This window comes from Dipteris shenzhenensis, chromosome 10 (genome assembly GCF_047967505.1).
Source record: "Dipteris shenzhenensis isolate YYH24624 ecotype China chromosome 10, Dip_SZ_1.0, whole genome shotgun sequence".
Classification (NCBI taxonomy): Eukaryota; Viridiplantae; Streptophyta; class Polypodiopsida; order Gleicheniales; family Dipteridaceae; genus Dipteris; species Dipteris shenzhenensis.
The window spans coordinates 6,569,127-6,596,466 of record NC_141605.1 but is presented as its reverse complement, the minus strand read 5'-3'; the positions used below and the strand labels follow the sequence as shown (position 1 = coordinate 6,596,466).

The following is a 27,340-nucleotide window of genomic DNA, read 5'->3' as shown; positions in this document are numbered from 1 at the left end:
TTTACACTTGGAATTGACTACATTATGCATATTTCTGCCGAATCTCCTCAAGGGGTTGCAACCGGTTTTGACGCTAATGTTGGTCATTTTATTGATGGAGAGGACAAAGGTAGGGATTCATGGAGGTAAAGGAGTGCACCAAGAAGGCAGTACAAGAGATAGAGGTTGTGTTGCCTCATTTCTTTTGGCATGGACAGAACAAAGCTTTGTAGCCAGATAGAGACATCTACGTACTGGATTGCACGATTGCCGGCTAGGGAAGTGGGGAGGGTAGAGAGGCCTCTCTATGTAGGCTATTAATAGATAAGAGGGAGAGGGAGAGGGAGATGTCTCTTTGTGTAGACTGCTAGTAGAGGAGGAAGCCGAGGAAGATGGAGAGGAGAAAGGGAAGCGACATGCCTTGAGGATCACTAGAAAGCCTCTCATGTCAGGCGATGTTCCTCCCCTTCATTGCCTACCTTAGACCCCCTTCTCATAGGCCAAAACTTATCGAGCACATCGTTGTGCCCATAATGCATCCTTATCTATGTTATTATCATGAACCATGAATGATACCAGCGTCCACACCATCGCTATGAGAGGGTGAGAAGGGGCTTAGGTGTGGCAAGGGTAAGGTTAGGCAGGGAGGGAAAGTCTGCCTATGGAAAGTAAGAGAGGAAAGGCCTGTTGTGGAGGAAATCTCGAGGAGAGTGTGAAGAAGAAGAAGATGATGACAACGAAGAAGGAGAAGAGGGCCAGGAGGATGACTGGCTATGGCCACCTTCTTCTCTGAGGAGAAGGAGCTACAGCAGCAATAGCATCAAGCCATGGCTTTGGAGAGCATCATCAAATACCCAGGCAACATCATAGCTCGCATTGTCCCCCGCCTCCTCTCTACAGCCTTGGTCTGCCGCATTTGGAATGACGGTGTTGTCTTTGAATCCCACTACCTCCCCCTCCTCCACCATTACCTTGAGGAGTTCAAGCCTAAGGTTGAGGCAGAGGCAGCCTGTGTTGCAGTGGTTGAGCATAAAGCATGGAAGAGCACAGAGGAGCTGTGGAGTTTGAATTTGCATGCTGAGCATTCAAGGCCTTGAGTTGCCTTGTCCAGCATTGTGCCATACATGGCAGCCTCCAGCTTCTCTTACTACACAACACATGGCTTTTTCTGCAAGACTTCTGGCCAATGACTTTGCTCGCTCCTCCAACTGCAATCTCTAATCTGCGTGACATGTGGCACCAACCTCTCTTCCATTGATGATGATGCATGGCAACCTCCAACACTCTCTGCATTTCGATGAGCGCTTCTCAACCTCTTAGCCTCCTCTTATCTTATCTTACTATCTTACTATATGTATTAAGGAGGGTGGGTAGATGGCCACGTGTCATGTGAGGGGGAGGCAAGAGGTTGCCACGTGTCGTGTGAATGGGGGAGAGCTCGGTTGCATCTGGGGCTACTCTTCCTCCTGAAACGCAAATGCTGCTGCTCAACTAGCATGAATGCATCGTTCTGTGGCAGCAACTATGCTCCTGCATTTGAAATTTGAATCCTCCTCTCCCCTGAAGGAGCTTACCCGTCAACTCCTAGAGTTCCCTAAAGTTTGCCGGTCACCTCCTATAGTTCCCTAAAGTTTGCCTGTCACCTCCTCTGCCCATCAGCTCATTTGATTTGAATCCTCCACCCCCCTTCAGCTCAGGCTCCTCAAACATCCTCCTCCCGTGATAGCCATCCCAAAAATTGTAGTGAGTCATCTCTCTCTCTCTCTCTAGGCGTCGAGTCTACCATGCCCAATCGCCCTCTGTAGCTGATAAATCGCCTACAGCCTCTTCGACAAAATTCAACCCCTTTAGATTTTGACTCATTGTAGCAACAATAAAGAACAAGCAAAGTCCTCCAAGCCATGAAGACTCTTGCGTGGATGACCATCTTCATGCTACTCGCCCGGAATGGATACGGAGGATGAATGATCAAGGGTGGTCGGAAGCGGTGAACCTGAGGCTATTTTAGTTCTTGGAGACAGCCGGAGGGTTCATAGAGGTGACATCCTCATCATGTGAAAACCAGAATCAAGAGTAGTGCAAGTTACTCCGCCTTGCTTTGGGCCTTTTGTAGGCATGGAACTGAAGCTCTCTTAGTTTTGTGTTATTGTGGAGGTTTTTCCCTCCACGGTGGTCATCACAAAGATCTGCATTCCACCAAGATGCAGATTTAAATTCCAGGGAAGTTAGCTTCTTCTCGCAGTCCTTTCATGCATGTGTTTCCCGACGAGAGCAAATAGAGATTCCATCCTTCTCGATATTAGCAAGAGTCTTTTGCACATACTCGACCCATTCCCAGGGGAGCTACATGATTACCCATCTGCGGGAAGTTTAGTTGCCTCCTGTTCAATGCCCCGAAAATGTTAGTTTGCCGTGAAAATGTTAGTTTGCAGTGTAGCTCGGCTTGGAACATTCAAAACCCACGCGGTAGCTTGGATGCTAGCCAACCTATGGCCGTTAGTGCAACTCTTTTCAACCTGTTAGTAGAGACTTTACGAAGGCATCCGGATGACCGGCTGGAGTTTACGATGAGGTATGTTTTGTTGCCGTTACTTTTGTCGATCCTTAGGTGTTCTACTCCTTTGATGATGCAAAATTGCCTCCAACCTCTACTTGATCTATGAAAGATGCATTTGTATTTGTTATGATGGTCTTGCAAATTTCAAGTACTTGCAGTTCTCTAAGGAAGAAACTAGGCAGGATGCTTGCAAGGAGACTCTTTTGCTTCGCACCAACGATCGTGTCATCAATAGCTTGCTAAAGATGATGAGAGTAAGCAGCATTGAGGCAGATAAGATGGGCATTGAAAGGCTTGAGAGTGACGTGGTAAGATTTAGTCATAGAGTTGTGCTTCAGCACTACCAAAGTTAAGAGTTGAGGTGGTGAACTTAGGAGACGAAACACTTCAGTGGCACATAGAGGTGAGCGGACAGTAAGCATTTGTGAGGTGGCTAAAAAGTGCTTGACATGATTTTTTTATGGGATAATATGTTGTGGAATAAGATGAGGGATGATGAGTGATGACAATGGCTAGGACTGCAGTGGTGGATACATACAGTAAATGCAGTGCATTGTAGAAGCACAAGCTATCATCAAGCTTTTTATTTGGGATGTAGTCTCTTGGAGGGTGGTAAGTGTGCTCAATCAGGACCACTTAAATGTTTCATATCTAAGGCCTCTCTCAAGAGTTCTTTTTTGCCAAAAGGAATAAGGCAACTCTTAGACTTTTTGGATGGGGCGGCTATGATGGGGGGACAGATACCTTGGAATTGAAGCGATAAGGAGCAAAGTGGGGAGGCAAGACAAGAGGAAAGCAGTTGGGAAGGGAAGGAGAAGGGTGTGTAGGTTGTCGATTGTGGCAAGGAAGAGCAAACTTGCTAAGGCAAAGATGACGAATTTGATGCCAAGATCTCATATTACTCATTGTTCGCTTTTTCTTTGGGCCAAGCTTTTCCCTATACAATCCCTAAGCTTCGATCGTGGGCTTGATTCTGCAAAGGTCTAAGGACATCTTCCTTCCCTTTGACCAGGCATGGACTTTCCTATTGGGTTTTCCCATCAAATCTTTAGGAAGACTGATTGGAAAGTGTCTTTGACAATACTTGAAGAGGATGGTTTACCAACTCTGAGCTTCAATTTTGGATTGAGCACTCATTGAAATGATGGGTTGTTCTTTTTCCTTTCAAATTTCTTTACCTAAAGTGGTTTGTAATGGATAAAGTTGGCTTCCCATTTGGCCCCTGTGTGTTGATATGGTTTCTCCTCCAAATTCATTAGCTTGGGGGGTGTTGAAAAGGTCAACTCCCCATCTGTAAGCCCCCATATGTGGAGGGCATGGGGGAGGTGGACTTAGGGTTAGGGCTGCCACATGGGTAGCTTATTGGCTACCATGTGGGTAGCATACTCAGAGGAAAACAAAGAAGGGGTTGCCACATGGGTAGCATCTAGGTTGCTGTGGGCAGCATATAAGCAATCAAGAAAAGGAACATGGGTATGCCCCATGGGAAACACATAGGATGCCATGTGGACAGCACAATCCGAGGCTTACTCAGTCATGAGTGGAGCTCTTGGTGGAGAGATTCTATACGGAGTAGACATGTGACAAGGTGGAACAGTTTGCAGCAGTTTTGGGCAAGATCTGGAGCCTACAACTTGTCGCCTGCAGCATGGAGGCCTGTGAAAGACTGCATGGACAACTTGGAGTAGTTAGGTTGAGATTGGATGGCTTGGAAGAGTTGGTACACCCTAGGAGTGCATGAATCTATAGGCACCATCATGACAAGTGTCTATAGCAACATGTATGAGGATGGTACGGTATGTCTAGGGTAAGATCTGGGGCTGGAACAAATGCAAAACAAAAGGGTAGAAGGATGGAGCTGATAGGTTCCTGGTAGGAGCAGACCATGGGCCAGAGATGAAGGCTGAAATAGGCCCATGCAGATGGCAAATAATGCAACATGGAGGCGATTGTCAGGTCAGTAGGATTTGGGGCAAAAATGCCCAACAGGTCATTGGAGAATTATAGATAGACGTGCAAGAAAGCAATTGTAACACCAAGACTCTGGTGTCTTGGTGAGGATGTTTGACCTTGAGATGTGGTCGGATGAGGAGTCAAAAACTTTTGTGAAAGTGAAAGATAGTGATGAGTGCAGTCATCCAAGTGCTAGGTGGTATGGCTGACATAGAGGAGGATTCTTTGCCAGGACCTATGGATTCAGAGATAGATGGATGCCTTGACATAGGAGGGGACATGATGGGACTACACATGAAGCTAGGAGCGCAGTGCAAGCTCATGGTCTAGGTAATTTGGATTTATGCTTCAGATTTGATTTCTCGAGTATGTTGTTTAGTTGTGGACCTAACAGCCCTGAACATGGTGTTTGGAGAAACTCAAGTGGTTTCCCATTATGAGGGGGAAATCTAGAGGATGCCGGTGCCTGGAGAGCTGAAGTTCGATGTGATTGAAGGAGGCGGTGCCATCCGGTGCTACAAAGATGGACCTGAGTACCAAGTTGGTTTGCTTGCATGGGACCAGACCTAGTGGAGCAGGAGCCACTGGTTGAAAGACCATGAAGTAATATAGACACTGCATTGTTACAACATGGGAGCTGCTTGAGCATCTCCATCAATGAGTTGGGATCAAGATGAAATGTGTCAGTAAGAGGGGGTGTAGGAAAAGTCCTCCCCATTTGTAAGCTCTCCATGTGAGGAGAGCATGGGGGGGGGGGTGGACCTAGAGTTAGGGCTGCCACATGGGTAGCTTATTGGCTATCACATGGGTAGCAAACTCAGAGGGAATACAAAGAAGAGGGGGCTTCCACATGGGCAGCATCTACACTGCCATGTGGGCAGCACACATGCAATCAAGAAAAGAAACATGGGGCTTGCAACACATAGGCTTCCATATGGGCAGCACAATCAGAGACTTACCTAGCCATGAGTGGAGCTCTTGGTGGAGAGATTCTATATGGAGCAAACACGTGACAAGTTGGAATAGTTCACAGTAGTTTTGGGCAAGATCTACAGCCTAGAACATGTTGACTAGAGCATGGAGGCCTGTGCAAGACTGCATGGACATCCTGGAGCAGTCAAGTTGAGATTGGATGGCTTGGAAGAACTGGTACATCCCAGGAGTGCATGGATCTGTAGTTGACTTCATGACACGTGTCTGCAGCAACATGTATGAGGCTGGTACGGTAGATCTAGGACAATAGGTAGAAGGCCGGAGCTGATGGGCGCTAATAAGAAGTAGACCATGGTCCAGAGATCAGGGCTAAAACAAGCCCCGGAAGATGGCAAATAGATGCAGCATGGGGGTAACTATGAGGTCGGTAGGATTTGGGGCAAAAATGCCTTGCAATAGGTCATTGGTGAATTATAGATAGAAGCGCAAGAAAGTGATTGTACTTCAATAATTCACTTATATTGTATAGATGGTCTTGCAGATGAAGAACCGGTACTACGTGGTTGTAGGTAAATAGAGGAATTTTCTTCTATGTCCCTTTGCCATAGATAGTTTTTCTCTGTATGCATTTGAGGTTTGAATAACACTACATTATTGTTTTGTTAATGGTATACTTTACGTTTGCAGCTTCTACTCCTCAACATGATCTCTTCTCCTGTTAAGGTCGCATTGTACATATGGGCCTACTAGACCATAGATGTAATAGGTGGTGGTTTACAGCAGAGATGTAGGAGTATATTCTCTCTAGAGCTAGGACTAAATTCATTTTTGTATAGACCCCCATGAATGTATGGGTTTTGTATAGACTCGAGAGCTAGGGGTATATATGCTTTATATGGAATGGGGAGTATATTCATTTTGTATAGATCCAGGAGCCAATATATTCTTTTTGTATAAACTTCAGAGTACATCCATTTTGTATAGAATCAAAGCCAGCTTATTTGTTTTGTATGGAGTCAAGAGTGAGATGTATACTCATTTTGTATAGACCTAAGAGTGAGGAGCATCTTCATTCTAGGAGGGTAATTTTTTTTTGTATCCATTCATGAGGATATTTGTTTCATATGGATCCATAGTATGTTCGTTTTATTTGGGTCAGCAAGCTTTTGCTTGAATTTTGAAGATTGGGGCATCGTGTCTTGGAAATCTTGCCCTTCTCGGATGTTCTCTTTTAGAATGCATTGATCGCAAGATACACATAATAGGGTCACGGTGAGCAAGCAGTGGACTGTTTTGAATGCATGCAGCATGAGAGCTATGATATCATATTGTGCTGGGCATTGCTCTCTTGGACATGTATACATTACAGGATACATATAATAGGGATAGGGTGAGCAAGCACTGGACTGTTTTGAATGCATGGCAACATGAGGGCTACGATATGATACTGTGCTGGGCATTGCTCTTCTGGACATGTACGACAAATGTCATGCTCTCTCTCTCTCTCTCTCTCTCTCTCTCTCTCTCTCTCTCTCCGTCAGTGCGCAGCTCCCTTCTCTCGGAATGTTCTCTGTCTTGGAATGCATTCATTGTAGGAACAACACAATAAGACCAAGCCCATGGTCTTTTGGCAATGGTCTTTTGGACATGTATGCCAAGCGTGTGCTTGAGGAGCTTCCAGCTTGGAATGTTCTCTCTTGGAACGCATTGATAGGGTCAACTTGAGCAAGCACTGGATTGTTTTGAAAGCATTCAACATGAGGGCATCCCTCCAAATAGTTATGAGAGAGAGCTGTCTGCAAAATAAAGATGATGCTCTTTTATGCTTGGTGTGTGCTTGAGGAGACGCCTTCTCGAAATGTAGACTTGGAATGCATTGACAATCTCTCTCTCTCTCTCAGCCTATTTTGAATGCATGCAACATGAGGGTAGCCCTTTGGATGTAGTGATCTGTGTGTGCACCTTGAAAGAGTGGGAGATGTAGAGATAAAGAGAGGAGAGAGAGTGATGGAAGCAGTGAGGAAAGGAGGGAGACAAAGAGTGATGGAAGCATCTGCAGAGCCCATGGCCATGCTGGTTACAGCCAGTGCATGTTCAAGCAACCACATTAGTTGCCACATAGGCAGCCAAGTCGGCTGCCACATAGGTAGTCACGACAACAGACAATCATACAGACATCACCACATTAGTGCACAACAGCCATATCAGTAGCAATGTAGCAGTCAGTGATTGGAGCAGCCTGACCAGCTTGGTCGGGACAGATTTGGCCAGGGGGTCGAGGTCCATGGGCTGCCATGGTCGGTCATTTCTAGGGCCCAAGGGAGCCTATAAAAGGTAGCCCCCTTGGCCTCATTTGTCATTCACTTCTAGGGCTGAAGATTGCAGCCAACAGTAGTGTTTTGCCAGCTGAGGTTAGGGAGCAACAAATCTGGTTCATCCTTGGCGCATATAGGACATCTTCCAGGCCCCTTCATTCTGGCCAGCAACAACATTAGGGTCTGCATCAAAGCAGCCCTCTTCGGCTCATCTACAGTGAGGGTTCATCATCCCTCCATACAGTACTTACTTCTTCAGTTGTATTCAGCCCTATTGGGTTGGCAATAAGAGGTGGAGTGGAGGGAGAGCTAGGATATTTGCCACATGTTGTTATGGTGCCCTAACCATCTTGACACGTAGCAGAGGCACTTGGGCAGCACTGCTTAGGAGCAAGTCAAAAGAGAGAAGCTAGCTACTAACACAAGTGAGGACTCAGAGGCGGCAATTTGTGAGACTGTAGACAGCAAGCAGATATGAGTTGGGCAATGAGCACACAACATTTTAAGTACCTTTCAATAATCGTTTTTCAAATGCTTTTCTTTTAATTTTTATTTCTTTTTGAAGGGGGGAGAGAGAGAGAGAGAGAGAGAGATGTATTAACATCCGTAGGAGATCTCACGGGCCTATGGGACAAGGTACAAAGTACACTAAAAGGATGATCTCATACAAGCCCCAATGGTCTGGAGCAAAGGGTGCACTAAGGCCCTTGTTGAGTGCTAATATTGATAAACTGATAAGTTGATGAATTGATGAATTGATAACTCTATAGAGCTCAATAGATCGAACAAAATCAGATATAACTTGGAGACTAGCAACTATCTGAGAGAGAGAGAGGGACTTTAAATGCTTTTTATTAATTTTATGTCTTTTTGGAGAGAGAGTGAGAGAGAGAGAGAGAGAGAGAGAGAGAGAGAATGTTATATGTACGATATATATTTATATTTCTACATTTCATGTTTAGTTATAGATGTGTGTGTGTGAGAGAGAGAGAAAGAAAGAGAGAGAGAGAGAGAGAGAGAGAGAGAGAGAGAGAGAGTAAACATGCACATGCGCGTGCACACACACACACACAAAGAGAGAGAGAGAGAGAGAGAGAGAGAGAGAGAAGTGAGTAACAAGGCGATAGGGTGGGTTTATTTTTTATTTATTTATGTCTTTTTAATGTGAACTATCAATCAAATACTATGGTGCATTGTGAGGGGGCTCTAGAAGATAGGCTCAGATGACTCCACATGTAACAAGAGAGGCTAAGACACAAGCTTGACAACCATGTGTGTGGCATGGACATGTGGTGAGGTATTGCCATGAAATGACATGTGGCCTTTGTGCCACAAGCTACCACCTTCAAGCCTCTAGCCATACTTGCACACGTCTATGTGTACACACACATGTATGTATATGCATGTGTTCTTACGTACATATGCATATACTTATGTTTATAGAGATAGACATAGACACACATGCAATCATCCACACATAAACAAACCCACACACTCCTAAGCAAATATACAAATATTATCATCGTACACACTTTTTAAAAGTACACACTTCTTTAAAAACAAGCTTCTCCTCCAAAATTGTATTTCTTCAATTTTAGAACTTTGCTTTAATTAAAGGCATTTTAATTATTGTTCAAATGAAAATTCTCATGTGTCTGTGTGAAATAAATCATATACATTGTATCTATCTCTTCAAATGAAAAATCAATACATAATAATTAATGTGATGATTGATTATAGTTGGTGAATTTAATTCAATTAATTTATATCCTATTATCAAGTATCAATACACTAACTCCTAGGGATTTATTTGGATTTGATTAGAAAATTTATTAAAAAGCATACAAATATTGAGATTTGTAAATATAGCCATTCTCTGTGTGTGTGTGTGTGTGAGAGAGAGAGAGAGAGAGAGAGAGAAAGATGCAATGCCAAAAAAAATATTTTTCTTAATTAAACACTCTTAATTGATATACAAATTTAATGTTATAAATAGAACCTTAAATTAAATTCGTCAAAATTAAAGGCAACTTATGATCCCAACTTTGAGACCCAACTCGGGGGTCTTTAACTTGTTGTAGACGACTCGTTTACATAGTGTAAGAAACTCCCACAGGCACGGGAGACATCATCATGGACAGAAGCTCCAACAATAAATCAGCGTTCTTCCCTTCGGCTCATGTAAGATCTACATGAACGTGCGTCCACCAATAGACCTTTTCTGCGCGAAGGCCCAATGAATATCTCGCACCGAGTCTCGATCCATGGTAAGGTCTCCAGATACCAACAGTGTGGGATACCTCCGGATCCAATCAGGTTCAACCTAGTTATCCACTGAGGAGGGAAACTTAAACACCTGTAGGTCAACCGATTGTATTTATATATCCCGTGGGGAATAATCAGGACTCAGGAGTCGGCGCTTCAAGTAACAGGCGATCGCGGTTTGGTCATATCTCTCTGGGTTTCGAACAGGGTCTCTGCTCCCTCGTAGATTGCTGTAGTTGACAAATGGACTACAAATAATTTTCGTCGTGCTAATTTGAGAAGACTCGTTCCGTATATGACGTTCCACATAATCTGTCGATGGATATTCCCATTCTGTGAAGCTACTTATTTCTTCCGAGACCTCCCGGCCGAGGCAGGTGTTTTATTTTGCAATGTTTAGGAATCTTGTTTCAGATACTGTTTTTCTCGCTCAACTTTCACCGAGGGCGTTTGGTCTAGTGGTATGATTCTCGCTTTGGGTGCGAGAGGCCGCGAGTTCGATTCTCGCAACGCCCCCAGCAGTCCGGATGGTGTAGTTGGTTATCACGCTAGTCTCACACACTAGAGGTCTCCGGTTCGAGTCCGGGTCCGGACATTTTCAAAAAAGATTTATTTATTGTTTTGGCTGTGCTCATCTACCTTTAACGTAGAGTTCAAGTCCGGTGTTCGTGCTATGTACAAATGGTATCATATGTATGCTAGCCAAAAGTTGTAGCTCTACACGAATACTTTCCAAGGTTCTATATCAATCCAGGAATTACCATATGGCTTTGCTCCAAAAGTTGTAGCTCGACACGAATACTTTCCAAGGTTCTATATCAATCCAGGAATTACCATTTGCTGCCATGGCTTTGCTCCATAAATCATAGTCGCTATGTTATGTATTAAGAGAATACCATGGTAGTAGAAGCAACTTCATGATGACCAAGTATGTCCCCCACCCTAGATATTTGCAATTGCCATGTAACCACAAATATGCCACGTCATTGAGATGGCATGGCCAAGGTTTAACCCCTTGGGAATTCATACATCTGCTAATAGTGCCCCCTCAATTGCAAAGGCGTTGGATACTAAAGCAAGAGCACAAACAAGTTCACAAGTCCTCCATATGAAAGAAATTCCAAGTTCATAAGCACAATCAAGTTAGCCATCGACCATGAACAAGTCATTACCACAAAAACAAGCCATGAAACTAGAAAGTCAACTAGATTGAGAATAAATCAAGCCATAGACATACATTGCTCACTCTAGAGCGACTACCTAGAACAAAACCAACTTTTGCAATGCATATCATATGCCTCTTTGTAGCAGTACTTGATGGTATTCCCATTCTTCCCACAATAAGGGAAGACTTGTTCCTCCTTTGTGTTATTCTAATAACATGTAAATGAGTAGCAATCAAACTAGAAGAATCCATGTGTATGCAATTGGATTTGTTGATAGTTGAGGTTGAGTTGCTACTCAAATGGAAACCTTGATGCTCCATGTTCAATGCTCTGATACCGATTGTAGGAAATCAATCGAATTGAAGCATGAATAGGAAAACCTTTTTATTGATTACGAAGCCAACGAGAGAGAAATCGAACTAATTTAGAAACAAAAGGTTGCCGATATTTCATGACAAAATGAGCTCATCCCTACTAGGCTTGTTGCTCATCTACATAAGCACAATCAAGTAGCCATCGACCATGAACAAGTCATTACCGCAAAAACAAGCCTTGAAACTAGAGAGTCAACTAGACTGAGAATAAATCAAGCCATAGACATACATTGCTCACTCTAGAGTGACTAACTATTACAAGCAAGGGAAACCAAATTTTGCACTCCATATCATATGCCTCCTTGTAGCAGTACTTGATGGTATTCCCATTCTTCCCACAGTAAGGGAAGACTTGTTTCTCCTTTGTGTTATTGAGTTTTTTTGTCAAATATGGATGTTCAACATGTGGATGCAAAAAGGGTGGATTTCTATCTCCTCACTTGTTCGAGCAAGGCAACACAAAAGTTTGTCTCCAAACAAGATAAAAGCCTCAACAAAAGAATTGTAATCAGTATTTAGACTTGCTAGCAAAACAACTTGTGCATCTTCTTCATTGATATATACTCCCACAGATGCAAGTTGTTTTTGCATCAATGATCTCATAACATGTAAATGTGTAGCATTTGCACTAGAAGAATCCATGTGTAGGCAATTGGATCTGTTGATAGTTGAGGCAGAGTTGCTACTCAAATGGAAATCTTGATGCTCCATGTCCAATGCTCTGATTCCGATTGTAGGAAATCAATTGAATTGAGGCATGAATAGGAAAACCTTTTAATTGATTACAAAGCAAAAGAGAGAGAAATTGAACTAATTTAGAAACAAAAGGTTGCCGATATTTCATGGCAAAATGAGCTCATCCCTACTAGGCTTGTTGCTCATCTATATATGCCCCTGTATAGCTACTACAACAAACTCTCATATGACAATTGATTGATCACTATTTTCACTCTCACAACCCACATGCTACATGACTCACTACTATTAGCTCGTAGGACGACCAGGCTTCTAGAGCACTAATGGATTACATCATTCACCATAAAAAGTAAATGGTAGGTTCTCTATACACACAATTAAATAGATGATCCAACCATGGCAATAGTTACCTCTCCTACCATGGCTAGTCACAAACTTGAGGAACCACCATAATCCTAGGTCATTTAAATAGCATGACCAATGATCAACCCCTTGGGAATTCATGCATCTACTAAACCATGCTTCAATGTTATCACCACACCTAGTGGGCACTCTAGGTGCCTTTAGAGATAGTCTAGCTTTTTCCAAGTAAATTAGTAAGTATCATGCCATCATGGTCTTTCATCCCATCTACAAGATTACATAACTTAACGTTGTTGATGCTCTAGTCTGCTCGAGCTTGCTTTTGATAGTAAGGGTTCTAATATGGGTTGCAAAGTGTCAGGGTTCTGGGTAAGACATGCTCAAGTGCTAGATGCTCGGTGCCTGAGGGGTTGGCATTAACTTAAATATGCCCTCTCTTGCATTCTTAGGTTGCTCTGCAAGGTCCACAAACAAACTCGACAGAGTAATTAAACATGGAGAACTGGGGTAATTGAAGTTGGGGTAACCGTATGATGATGGGGTTGAATGGCTTACACACAAAGAGAACCTCACTTCCATTAATAATAAACAATTTACAAGAAGTTGCCTCGTCTTTGCGTGAACCTTCTCGGTTCAATTGATAGACTCACCTAAGGGCATTCCATTCATATGGATAGACTTGACTAAGGAGATACTCTCGCCTTAGTGATGGCTTGACCTAACTAGGAAGATCAACTACTCATCATCCTGTCTTGCTCTATTCTTGAGGGGTCTTCTTACCTTCCTTCTGCTCCCTCTTTGTTAATTTCATGTCCCAGCTAATAGCACTCTAGGGCTCTTTTTAGCTCTCACTCGCTCTCTTCCCATCTCAACCTCTCCACTATTTGACTTGCTACTCCTAACCTGCCTTCTAGCTTTGCAAGTGCGATGATTGCTCAAGATGCTACACACTATTGGACCACCGCTCAAGTTTGCCAATTGTATTGCATCAAACTATCAGTGCTCTAGAAAGCTACCCAAAGAGGTTTCATGGTTCCAAAGAACTGGGCCGCCTCGCGTACACCTTCCAGGTAGCTTGACCTATGCAGACGGTATCATCCCCTTGTAGCTGCTTTGCTACCTTGGTAACACAAATACTCGATGAATCGTTAGTTGATTTAGCACTGCCATTGCCTCGAGCATAGTATGTGGTTGACATAGGGTGCATGATTTTAAACTCAACATTGAGTAACTACATGACTTCATTCATAAAATGAGATCCCTAATCACTGACAATCTGAATTGGGAATCCATAACTGAAAATGATATGTTCAAAGTGAAACTGTGCTATACTTTGAGCTAAACTGTCCCATAGAGCTTTAGCTTCAACCCACTTAGTTGCATAATCAGTGGCAACAACAACATATTTGTTACCTGTATGTCAAGATGACTTAAAAGGACCAATAAAATCAAGTCCCCATCTTTGAAAAGATTCCCATGGTTGAGTAGGCCACAACGGTATATGTTGATTTGACAAAACAACTCGCAAGTTCAGTGACATACATCATATTAATGACATTTCTTGCTTGCATCTGCAAAATAATGTTTCCCACCGCAACCCGTCTTGCAATATTTTGTGGGTTGTAAGTTCACCTTGGAAATGTCCACCGAAAGGTCTTGAGTGAGCTTCATGTAATACAAAAGCTCATTCATGAGGAAGCACCCATCAGCATAACACTCCATCTGCACAGTGTCAATATAATTGTCCACCAATCAATGTCTATTTCCAAGTCTTCAAGGCTAATTACATGTGTTTATCTCAGAGCATGTGTTCAGGAAAGATTATCTTAGATATTTATTGTCTACCAATTCAGCATACTTTATCTCAAGAAAATCAACTACAACAAATAGATCTACATATGACTAAGGAATCAATCAGTACCGAGAGTTGAGTGATGGCAACAAGTGTTTTCCCAATATCCCTTTCACCCACATTATCTTCCATTAAATGACTTGGATACATATCCTTCTATATGGCTACCTGCTCAGCCTTCGTTTTACATTTTATATTAGTTGCCGCTTGATATATGTCAAGTTCACCAACGGGAATGCAATTGCATGAGTCGAGACTCGACATCTTGGGGAAATTGATCTGTAACTTCTAATTCTTTAGGATGACAACTATTTGGTATTTTCTGAGGATTAGTCGGAATACAAACATCCTCCCCTTCCAATTTAATAATCATTTCCTTAGATCCCCAATCATGCAATACCTTGGCACTTTTTAGCCATGGATGTCCTAACAAAATTGGACAAGCTTGTTGTCCATTGCAATTACAATGAGACTGATGGTAAAATAAATACCTTTAATAGAAATAACCACATCTTGTAACATACCTTTGGGATCCACTGGTCTCTCATCCAGCCATCTAAACTTGAAAAAGAGATGAAACTTATAGTGTTTAAAATTTAACTAAGTCACGAGTTCTTCAAAAATAATATTCAATCTTGATCCACCATCTACTATCACACCTAGAATGGTTTGCCTTTTCACCTTACCTATGATATAATAGGAACCTATTCATCTATCACAGGTGTGTTAATGATAGGCATAGTGAAGCACAGTGACCAAAGCATCCACGTCCTTTCGTTTATCCTTAGATTCTTTGAACATTCTGTGAAAAACTCTGAACAATATGGGGCAAGTCGCACCAACTTAGTAACAATCAATGTAACCTTCATATTTCTAAAGGTTTCCCATGATCGTGCTAGCTCTGCGCAAGTAACTGCAATATTTTCCATCTTCTTTGCTTGCTCCAGAGACTTTGAAGATTCACCGGCCTTGGTGATAGTATCTGGTTGCTCGAGTGACAACTCCATTGCTAGAGCTTTACCCTTCAATACATGAGCAATTTGAGTTGCAATATCTTTTTGTGCCTTCCAATCCACATCAGCAGGTATTGTTTCATCTTTGAAAGAGACTGCATCCCCTTTGATAGAGTAACTACCTGAGCATCCACTGTGTCAGGCATATCTACCTCGACTGCCCTACATGCAAGATCTACTTCTTCCCTTTCCATGTTATTCCTTAAAAAATTTACATGCTCAGCCCTTTTGAAGGATCAATCTTTTCTTTTCCATCTTTCCCTTTACCTTTGTCATGTCATGGGAAAACTTTTTAGGCGAGCTTTTTTGGTAACTTTTCTGTTTAGGCGAGCTTTTTCAAAATTTCATCAAATTTATTTAACATTAGGTGAGATTTTTTAATCCAAAATAGGAAAACACCATATTAGATAAAATGGGACAAAAGTTGCACTTTGGGAATTTTGAAATTGGGTGGATTTCATTAAATTTGGGAAAGGTTTCATTAAATTTGGGAAAAGTTTCATTGATTGTGGGAATTTTGCCAATATTGAAATATACTATTAGTTGGAAATTCCAATGATTATGAAAAACTTCATTGGTTGCAAAACGTTTCATTGGGTATAGCAACTGGAACAAAGCATTTGTGGCAGATTTTGAAAATCATGTATTTGGTGGTGTTAAGAAACACCGTTTGCGGACATGTATATTTTACTTGAAGTGTTAATAAACACCAATTGGTGGTGTTAACAAACACCATGGAAAGTGAACCACTAGAAACAAAGTAGTTGTTGGTGGAAGATAGCTTATGAAAAATTGTCATATTAATAATATGCAAACACGTATCGATAGGATAACAATGATTGAGAAATATCGCATGAGAACACATATTAAAATGGAAGTTTGGGAGATCAAGAAGGAGAATTTTTCTATGCTCTGATACCAAGCAAGCTCTCCTATGCTTTGATACATACATTCTGTGGAATCTCTTCTTGGGACTATTTATGGCTTTTGATGTCCACGACTAGACCACTGCATCAATACACTCCCACACCTATGGATCCAACCTATTCTCTGCCCAACATAGGCATCTGCATCACTGAGCCCCTTTCTCTTAACTGATGGTGCCCAATACTGAATTAATAACTTCTTGAAGTTAGGAGATGCAGCATCTATCTCGACACTTGATATGGCAACCCCAAGCCTCACCAAGATGAAGTCACCTTCCTTAACATCCACCATTGGTTTAAACTCTTCCCTTGTCTTAACTTTTAGAGGCCCACAACAGTGATCATTCCATTCCTCATAGCCTTGGAACTCATTAATGCAAGCATCTATATCCTCCTCCTCATCAGGCGATTGTGTTCTTGGCAAAAAATCCTTGTACACTCCTATCTCTGAGATGTTTTCCGGTTCAAGCTCACCGATCATGGTTTTCCAGTAGTCTATCATGGGCCTAATGTAGGACTCATACGATGCATTCTTTCCACTTGCACATCTCTCCCAAAACTTAATGTAATCCTTTATCCCTGATATTACTTGCAAGTGATCTCTCACAAATGCAGTCATCGACAATATATCCGGGCAACCTGTAGGCAATCTTTCTTCCACAGCTCAATTCCCCCTTCAATGGGCATCCAATTCGGTGATTTTGGATGCACCTTGTATTGCATCATAGGTCTCTCACCTTGCATGAAAAATTGAAATTGTAATGGCTTTGCATGGCCAACCAACATTTCTCGCCCATCACATAGGTAGCCATCCACATAATCCTTGAAGTTAGAAACCCGTGTAAGAAGAAATGGTGCTAGAGAAGCTGATGTACATTTTTTGAATGTATCCATCAGATGAGGGTAAGTGAATGTTTGTCCTACTCACAAACTCTTAGAGAACCTATTGAACATTGCATCAATGTCCTCATGTGTGTGCCCTACAGTCAAGAATCCCAATTGAACTATCTTGAAAATGCCCCTTGCTACAAGAAGAGAAAGGTATGCAAACAAGTATCTGCTTTTTTTCTCAAACGCACAATTATCTAGTTGGAGTAGCAAGTTCTCTGGCAACTTTTGGTATGTTAGCTCAACAACAACACATCCATATGAAGAAGGTGGATTTTCGTGACTAGCTAATGACAACAAATTCCTATATGTGTTTGCATCCCTCGCAATGGAAGTTGTCATGGAATCTGTGGAAGACTTCGAGTCACTCTCCGGTATAGTCTCTAGATTTGCATTTGTGATCGTGGCATCTACAATTTCAGAGAAGCCAGGTCCCCTTGTGGCAATATGTGTACTTTTAGAACTATGATGGGAGTCCAAAGCGTTTCTTGAGCATAGAGCATTCAGAAGGTGAGCATGGTTTCTTGGAATCCCATCAATAGCAAGGTCTTCGAGGTCATGCATATTTGTGCTCTCTAGGTTGCGCAAACAAATTGAGAGCGATCCAATTGTCAGGTTGGGATCAGATGGCCACAAACCATTGAGGGTGAAGTGTCCATAATGACCTTGTCCATGCCCATGGGTAATCATTCCAATGAGTGAAACATGTAATTGCCATGTGGAATCGGTGTCCTTGGACCTCACCCGAAGTCTTGGAATTGTCGTCTTTTTTTGGTCCATCTTATCATGGATCATGCATACATACTTTTTTGGATCCATCTTGGAGTACCTACACCATGCATAGTACAAGTTTCTGCAACTTTATTGCTGTATCATATGCATCTTTCTCTCCTCCATCAATGAATTGCGCTCATCTTGACTTTTTGTGGCTGCCAATTGAGCCTTGATCGACTACACAAGCTACATTTAGAGAATTCACTTGTCTTAGCAAGGGCTACAATTTTAAAGTCTCATTTCCAAATCGTACCAAATGTGGATGTGGATAGGCTCTGATAACCACATTGATTAAGCGAAGTGTTGACCTCACGCATGACATCTATCTTCTTATACACTTCAGGTATCACTTGCTGTGTCTCTCTAGAACCATCCTGCATGGTTCTACTCTTGTGAGGCATATGCTCTGTGCTAAATAATCCACAAAGTGTTGAATGAGAGCCCTCCCCATACCTGTGTGCACCTTGCTCCTCCTCACAATCTCAGAATTCCCATGCACATATCATTGCACAACACTCTCAAATTGCTCCTTGTATTGATAAAATGATGCCCTTGGGATTCCATGCATCTCGTACCATGCTCTACAACACACATCCCAACAGTTTATCTTGAAGTTGTAGCGTATCCTCCTAGCACAATCACGATGCCAAGCTATTGAAAACACATCGTATACAAAGCTTGTACAAGACTCCAAGGACCTGCTCTGAAAATTCTTCCTTATAGACATTAAGAGGTCTCGTTCCGCATGCTGGCAGCACCTACTACCACAACAATCGATGGATGAAACTTGCTGCACTGACTCTAGTGACATTTTGTACATTGGCATTGGAGGCTCCCTTTGTTTAGGCACCCTGCTAATGAAAGTGTACCTTCTTTTCTTTGAAGGTGGAGCATCCTTTTTCAACATTCAATCATTGACTAACTCATCTGTGCCACCAACCTGGCTGATGGGCACATATTGCTGCAATGGGCTTCCATCAAGTAAGGTAATCTGCTTGATGGGCCACTTAACTAGGCTGAGAGATCTGACATCTTGCATATTAGACCCTAAGTCACTTCCTATAATTTGTTATTTCTTTTCAATACCCACACCAATGCAATCGTTACCCAATAAATCAAAGTTTATAGAGTCACTCGGGAAAATATACAAGATCACACCTTCCCCCATGGTCTTTGTTTTGCTATCATCCCACAAGACAACCTTTTTCTCTTTCCAAGATTCACGAATGCAATTGTCAGTTTCCAATGAAGAAACTGGTATTGCCTCAACATAAGGTTTCTCAGGCTCACTTGGTGTGGCTTCTTGAGTTACCGGATCATCTAAATAATCACCAACATGTTTTAGAGAGGTCTTAGGCCGCTTGATAATGCTCCAAAGTGCCTCACCAATAAGCACTGCATCCATAGTGGGAAATGGCAAGAGCATATCACTATTGATAGACTTCTCCACTGTCATCAATACATTTTATGCCCCAATCTTCACACCACTACAGTAGCCCTCTTGATCTATGACACACACTGCACCAATTGCAACCACTTCATTCCCCACCACCATCATGAACTTGTCCCCACATCTGGTAGCCATCCCCTGCCATTATGATTACAAGAAATGAGATTTTGAAAAAATTACAACCAAAGAATTTCATAAGACCAATAGAGATTGGCAACCGTGCCATTCTCCACAATCCCACATGGAGAATGGCACTGTTGCTTATCTCCATGTGAGTCTAGCAAATTTTAAAATTTCCCATGCGGAATGGATTTGGATTTGTGGAGCATGGCATTGGTGCCAATAGCCATAAACCAACATTGCAGAGTGGCACCAAAGCCATTTTGCTTAGGGAAATTTAAAATTAGCTAGACCCACCTGGAGATTGGCACTCATGTGGGGTTGTGAAGAATGGCACTCGTGCCATTCTCCATAAATCCACATGGAATCTCCAAAAACCTTGTGGGAAACGGATCTAGACAAAATTTACATGAAATTATTTTTTCTAAAATTTCTAATGATTTTCATGGAAACCTCCCATGCAAAAAGAGACATTTTGGAGATTGGCACCAGTGCCATGCTCAAAAAACCCATGTGGAGATTGGCACCACTGCCATGCTCCACAATCTCACAAGTAGATTGGCAATGGTGAGAATCTCCATATGGGATTGTGGAGAATGAAACTGGTGCCAATCTCCATAATCCTCGTGGAGAATAGGCTTGGTAATGTGGAAAACAAATTGAGAGTGATGCAATTGTCAGGTTAGGATCAGATTTGCTAGACCCACATGGAGCATGGCAGTGGTGCCATTCTCCATATGGGGTTGTGAAAAATGGCACTGGTGCCATTCTCCATAAATCCACTTGAATCCATAAAAACCTTGTGGGGAATGGATCTAGACAATATATACATGAAATTATTTTTCTAAATTTTTATAATGATTTCCATGGAAACCTCCCATGCAATAAGAGACAATCTGGAGATTGGCACTAGTGCCATGCTCCAACAACCCATGTGGAGATTGGCACCACTGCCATGCTCCACAATATCACATGCTCTAATTAAAGGGATCGGGGAAGTTAGGAACTAATTAATTAATAGATTAGAGCATAGGAGCGAATAGGTGCACACTAATAGATTAATCTAAACTATGAACTAATAGCCAAATTCATGACTAAGGTTGGAAGGGTTAATTAGCTTAATTAAAGGGTTAGCAACTTAGGTTAGGAACTAATTAGAGGGATAGGTGCAGTTATTAGGAACTAATTAATTAATAGATTAGAGCATAGGAGCGAATAGGTGCGCACTAATAGATTAATCTAAACTATGAACTAATAGCCAGATCTAAACTATGACAAGAAACCCTACCTCGAGTGCACGCCCTTTCTTGGAAGCCCTCTTCTTGGAAACCTCGCTCGTCGTCCACCGTGCCCCCTTGCAATTCGGTTCACCTCGCTCGTTGTCCACTGTGCGGTCCGTGCCCCCTTGCAATCTCTTGTTCGCTTCTTTGCTTGATGTAGCTTGATGCGTGATGCTTTGTTCTTCCTATTCTTTTAATGCTTTATGTGTAGATGCCATGTTCTCTGCTATGGTCATCTCATACACTTGTGCTTCCGGCATGCTTATGACAACAATGTGTGCATTCATGCTTTGATTTGTCATTTGTTACAAAGGTCTTACCAATTGATTACTTTCAATATTGGCAGTGTCTAATTGCTAACAATGATTTTGATCTGCCAGACGATAGAGCTAGAAAAGACGATCACTTTTCCTTTTTGGAGCATGTGCAAATTCCTCTTGGATTGCGAGTTACGGCTTGTTAAAGATTCTGTGAAGAAGAGGTGGCTTGATGATGTGACACAAGGATTCATATGCTGCACTCACACTGTGCTTAACAAGAGCTGTTGTGCTTAGAAGGCACTTTGCTGACTTGGCATTCTTCCACATGGCCAATGACATGGCAATTAGGGTTGATTATGCAAGATGAGGTAAGCTGCCACATGGCACTTGACTAACCATTGTGGCTAACCTAACTCAACCATGTTCCAACCCAAGGCTAATGAGTAACCCGCGTCAGCTTGACCAACCTTTGTGGGTTATGAGAGTGCCATGTGTCACTCTTGTGGCCATTAACTATACCTAGCTCTGATTGACCTAACTGTCGTTAGGAGTTACCTTCACGTGGCAATCAGCCAGGTGCCCTAGGGTCTAAAACCTTAGGTTGAAGCTTCCATGTAGAGAAGCAACAACGGCGAGAAGAAACGCCATGCAAGGAGAATGCGATGACGCAATGGCGTGGCATGCGGGCTCTGTGGCACTGCTGGGGCTTTTCTTCTGCGAGCTCTCTTGTGAGCTTCTTCTTGCGGATAGATGGATGGTGCTGAAGCTGTTTCTGTGGTCACGGTTGTTCGTGGAGGGCGTTGCTGTTCGGCTGGTTGTGTCGAAGCTCGGCTGGGAGTTTCCTTGGAATCCCGAGAGCGTGGAGGCATTGGATGCGCAGGTGGAAGGTGGTTTGGAGCGATGGCCGTCCGTCGGTGGCTGTCTGTGCATATTGCGCGTCTGAGGAGCTGTTTAGGTGCGTTGAGCTTTGGCGGCTATGAAGCTTGGCTGTGGAGGGAGGAGCCGCTGTCGTTGAGTCGGTCGTCTGCAAGAGCCGGTGCCCGTGAGGCTCGTTTGTAGTCATCTTGCTGTTGCTGGAGTTGGGGGCGATGGCGTTCAGGCTGGAGCACCGTTTCTGTGGTCGTTTGAGCGTAGCGCCTCAGGGCTGGCAGTGCAGTCGCCTCTGTAAGGGAGTTCTCCACCTCAGTTTCTCCATCGCGTCATCAGACGCTTGCAGGGAAGGTGGCTTTGTTGCACGTTGTTGCCGTGATTGGAAAGCCATCTCTGTTGTCTAGTGCTCGTAGGAGTCTTTGAAGAGGGCTGTTGGAGCGCTGCGCTTAATTTGGGCTGCTCTGTGTCGTTGAAGGAGCTACAGCCCGTGGATGCCACTTGTTGGAGGCGCAGTAGCTTTGAGCTCTCTTTTTTTTTTTTTTGAAGGCGCTATAGAGCAAGGGGGCTGGCTGGAGAGCTGAGACTTGTGAACTTGAAGGAGTCGAGATCTCCTTAGGTGCAAAGTTCGTGTAGCTGAGGCTGTTGTAGAGAAAGTTGAAGCAACCCACTTCCAAAGCCTTTGAAAGGCTCGTTGTAGGCTAGCTCGTAGAGTAGCTTGCTGCCTTGTAGAGTACCTATCTCTCTCTCTCTTAGAAGAAGAAGAAGAAGAACTCCTCAGAGATCTATCTCACAAACTAGATCTCTAAAAGGAACTCTCTCTCTCTCTCTCTCTCTCTCTCTCTCTGGAATGACGGAAATATCTCAAAGCGATGAACGGAAGTTTTCTCTCTCTATATATCTCTCTATTTCTCTCAATAGGAGAGCTCACAAGGAATCTCTCACTCTCGGATCGCAATGCCTTGGCGGAAGGCAAGGGAGCTCTGATACCATAACAAAGTGCGGGACCACGAAGGATCAAACCATAGCAGAAACTTTATGAGAGAGACACATGGTAAGGCAATACTCAATCTATTGCAATGTGTGTGTTCTCAACAATACATGATAGGCCTCTTACATAGAGAGTGCCCTTTGAACAGTCAACACTTGTGGGATCCTCTGATCCACATCTCTCCTTGTGGATATCCTCAATCCACATCCCCACATCATGTAGTCCACATCCTAGGGTGGCTACTTTAATTCTTTCCTATACAATACCTTAGCCTTTAATCTATGTGCTCATGGCACCATATCTCAACATGTGTTTATGTGCTTTAAATTTTATCGATGTTGTTTAAATTTAATGATTATAGACAAATATATATATATATATATATATATACATATATATATATACATATATATATATATATATACAAATATATATGTATATATATACATATATATATGTATATATATATATATATATATACACATATGTATACATATATGTATATATACATATACATATGTATTCATATATGTATATATATATATATATATATACACATATGTATACATATATGTATATATACATATACATATGTATACATATATGTATATATACATATACATATGTATTCATATATGTATATATATATATATATATATATATATATATACATATACATATGTATACATATATATATGTATATGAAAATATAAAAATATCTACAAATATAAAAATAACTAGTTAAATGAAACTATAGGGATGTCTTTGAAATTTGCATTCATCTACTTTTGCGACTGCACATAGAAGCACTCATTGCCATGGTACATTTTTCTTATCAAGATGTATTGATCTAAATTTGTTCCCTAGTGTTAGGATATGGAAAATTAGAATGTATAGCTAAACACATATTAGAATAGCTAATAGATTCTTAAAGAAACATGTCACGAATGCATGAGAGAACACCTCATTTAAATGAGAGAACTTCTCTCCTCTCATTTTCTTTTCCCCCTCATGTGACAATTTGGCTATGATATATATTAAAATGGAGATTGCAAGGAGAAATCATGTGACAGGTTGTCACTTGTTTAAAAAAAAATCATGTAATAAAATATTTTGGATTAAAACATTGCAAGAGTAGATTGGCAGCAGTGCCATTAAAAACTGAAAGAATGGCAATTGTAATTGATATAATTGTTACTGTACGTCCTTGTTATTTCATCACTATTCCAGTCCTTTGTTTTAAGATTTATAACATAACTACCAGACCTTGAGCTTTGGTAACAGGATGCATAGGAATTATTTTACCTTGAGCTTTGGTAATCAGAATTAGCGCTCTCTATGTCTATGTCAGTGTCAAGTAGATTGGCAACAGTCCCATGCTGATAGGGAATATCGAACATTTATATATAACATTTTTGAGACATTGGACTCTCTATAAGGAGGCACTCTCTATCTGGTGCCACTCTCATTCTATGTCTATGTCAGTGTCAAGTAGATTGGCAGTAGTGCCATGCTAACGGGGAAGATGGAAACAGATGTGGGACATTTATGCATAGCATTTTGAGACATTGGCACTCTCTATCAGAATTAGCACTCTCTATTAGAATGGCACTCTATTAGAATGGCACTATTGCCACTCTCATTATATGTCTATGTCAATGTTAACTAGATTGGTAGCAGTGCCATGCTATTGGGGAAGACATTGGCATAGTGCCACTATCCACAAACTCACATGGATTAGAATGGCACTAGTGCCAATCTTATTTGTGTCAGTCACAAAGAGATAAAGATCAGTGCCCATTGAAGTATGATGTGGGAACATTTATGCACTCTCTTTGTCTATGTCAGTGTCAAGTACATTGGCAGTAGTGCCATGCTGATAGCAAATATGGAACATTTATGCATCGCATTTTTGAGACATTGGCACTCTCTATCTCGTGCCACTCTCATTCTGTGTCTCTCGTGCCACTCTCATTCTATGTCTATGTCATTGTCACGTAGATTGGCAGCAGCAGTGCCATGCTAACGCGGAAGATGGAAACAGATGTGGGACATTTATGCATAGCATTTTTGAGACATTGGTACTCTCTATCAGGATGGCACTGTATATTAGAATGGCAATGGTCCATAATATATTTGGCATTACAATTTGTTGGAATCAATGCTAAACCTACTCTTTCATCTTAGAACATCATATGTATCTCTTTTAAGTTTTGAGGATCCACAACAACACAAAGCAACTATAGACACGCTTGGTAGACACGCAAAATAGCGGGCGCATCTATAGGCGTTGCTTTAGTAGAGAAATTACGGGCGCATCTAAATGCGCGTCTAAAAGCTCGTCTATTTGCACGTGAATCATCGCGTCTATTTGCGCGTCTGACCTAAGAAAATACGGGCCCGTCTAACATCCCGTTTATTAGCATGTCTATTTGTGCGTGTATTTGCACGTTTATTTGCACGTTTACACTGAGGATCAGATGCGCATTTAGACGCGTAAATAGACGCAAACCAGAGAATACAGAAAGTGAGATTTTGGTGTACATCATTGCTTTCCAAACATTGCCCATGATTACCAAAGCACATAATTTTTTGCAAGCCCACATATACAAGAATTAAGTGAGATGAGGAGAATGAGACAATATATAAAATAGTTTTGCCAATATCAATTATGGGGCTACGTTTCAATCTCATCCTCAATGAGATCAACCCTTGCCAAACTATCTACTTCAAAATCCAAACAAGTGTTTAGATCTACAAATACATTCAACCCACTACTACTTGTGCCACTCATGTGCTCATCGAAATCAGCATCTCCAATGGTAGGCTCGTCCTCACGGGTAATGGCCTCAATATCTATATCTCCTATCTCATGTTCATCCTCCTATCTTGTATCATGGTCATCATCACGTCCATGGCCATGATCATCCTCCATGTGCTCCATATTAGTAAATGTACTATACATCACTTTGGAACGTGGCATAATAGGTATGACATGCCACCATCTATTATTATCCACCATTGGTTGATAGACAACCTAATTCAAACACAAATACAATCATGTTACTTTTCTTGCATCAAATATTTAAAAGCGAGTATTTTTATATGTGTGCACAGTACCTGTACCTGTTCACATTGTTGCGGTAGTACTAGTGTGTCCTTCCTACTTTGCCAAAACTTTGTGGAGTCAGTAGTTACAAAGCCACTTGCATGGTGTTTGATTGTTGCATTAGGAATGATATCTTGGATTATGCCACAATAATCATCCATGGCTCCATTGGCTCCCTCAAAGCTAGCAATGACGCCGCAATCTTGTGTGTTTCTCTTATCATCAGTCCGTTGTGTTCGAAAATGCTTGCCCTCACACCATATAGCATTGAACATAGTGCACTACACCAAGAAAAAATCAATTAAATAAGCAATCTAAATTATAAAAAGCTCCTAACTTATGCATAACATTCTATATACCGACCTTGCTCATGCATCCCCTAGCATACTCCCATTCTTCCATTGTGATATGTATCCCCTCGTCTTTCTCTGCTTTCTCCATTTCATCAAGTAGCCAATCCACATGAATATCCTTTGGAAGTGGTCTTAGATGCTGAGGGTATGGCACACGAGATCCGTGGTGTGTACGAAAGAGGGCCCTTTCTTCTTGTCTTCTTGCCTTTGCATCCTCGTATCTTGTCACCCATCTTTTCATCACATCACTATTAAGCACGCAAAAGAGGTTGATACTATTATGCAACTCCATGTCTATTACTTTGTTGCGTCCTTTTCCTTGAGGCACAATAGAGGTCATCCTTAGGTCTTCATCATATCTCCATAGTCGTGGGAGAGAGCTATCCACATCAACAAGAAACTCAGAAATATATACAAGTGACTCTTGTACCAACCAACCCTCGGCCATGCTACCTTCGGGTCTTGCATTTTGTCTCACGAAGCCCTTCAAGGTCTTCATGAAGCGCTCGAGGAAGAACAACCATCGTGCATGTATAGTACCGCATATAGCAATCTCATCCACCAAATGCACTATGAGATGTAGTTGGCTTATGAGAATAGAACGTGGAAATGTCTCCTCCACTAAACAAACCGCCTCCATTGACATAACTCGAGCATTCTCAAGCATGGTGGGATCTATTTCCTTTGAGCTCACATACCTCACAAGCTCACCCATCTTGTAAATACAATCTTTCACGTCCTTCGATGCACTACCTGAAATGCTAGTAGGTAGTATGAACTGAACCCGCGAGGAGGTGCTTGATTAGTTGCTTATAGCTATTCACTCACAAATTTGAAAGGAAAAAGATATTATGCA

General features: G+C 41.9%; 2 non-coding genes across 2 annotated transcripts; both read left to right on the top strand.

The window, feature by feature from the left end:
* The first annotated feature begins 10,446 nt into the window (after window positions 1-10,446).
* On the top strand, window positions 10,447-10,518 carry TRNAP-UGG (transfer RNA proline (anticodon UGG)). Its single transcript has one exon. It is a non-coding gene; the product is annotated as a tRNA-Pro (tRNA).
* Window positions 10,519-10,523: 5 nt separating this feature from the next.
* TRNAV-CAC (transfer RNA valine (anticodon CAC)) lies at window positions 10,524-10,597 on the top strand. Its single transcript has one exon. It is a non-coding gene; the product is annotated as a tRNA-Val (tRNA).
* The last annotated feature ends 16,743 nt before the right edge of the window (window positions 10,598-27,340 follow it).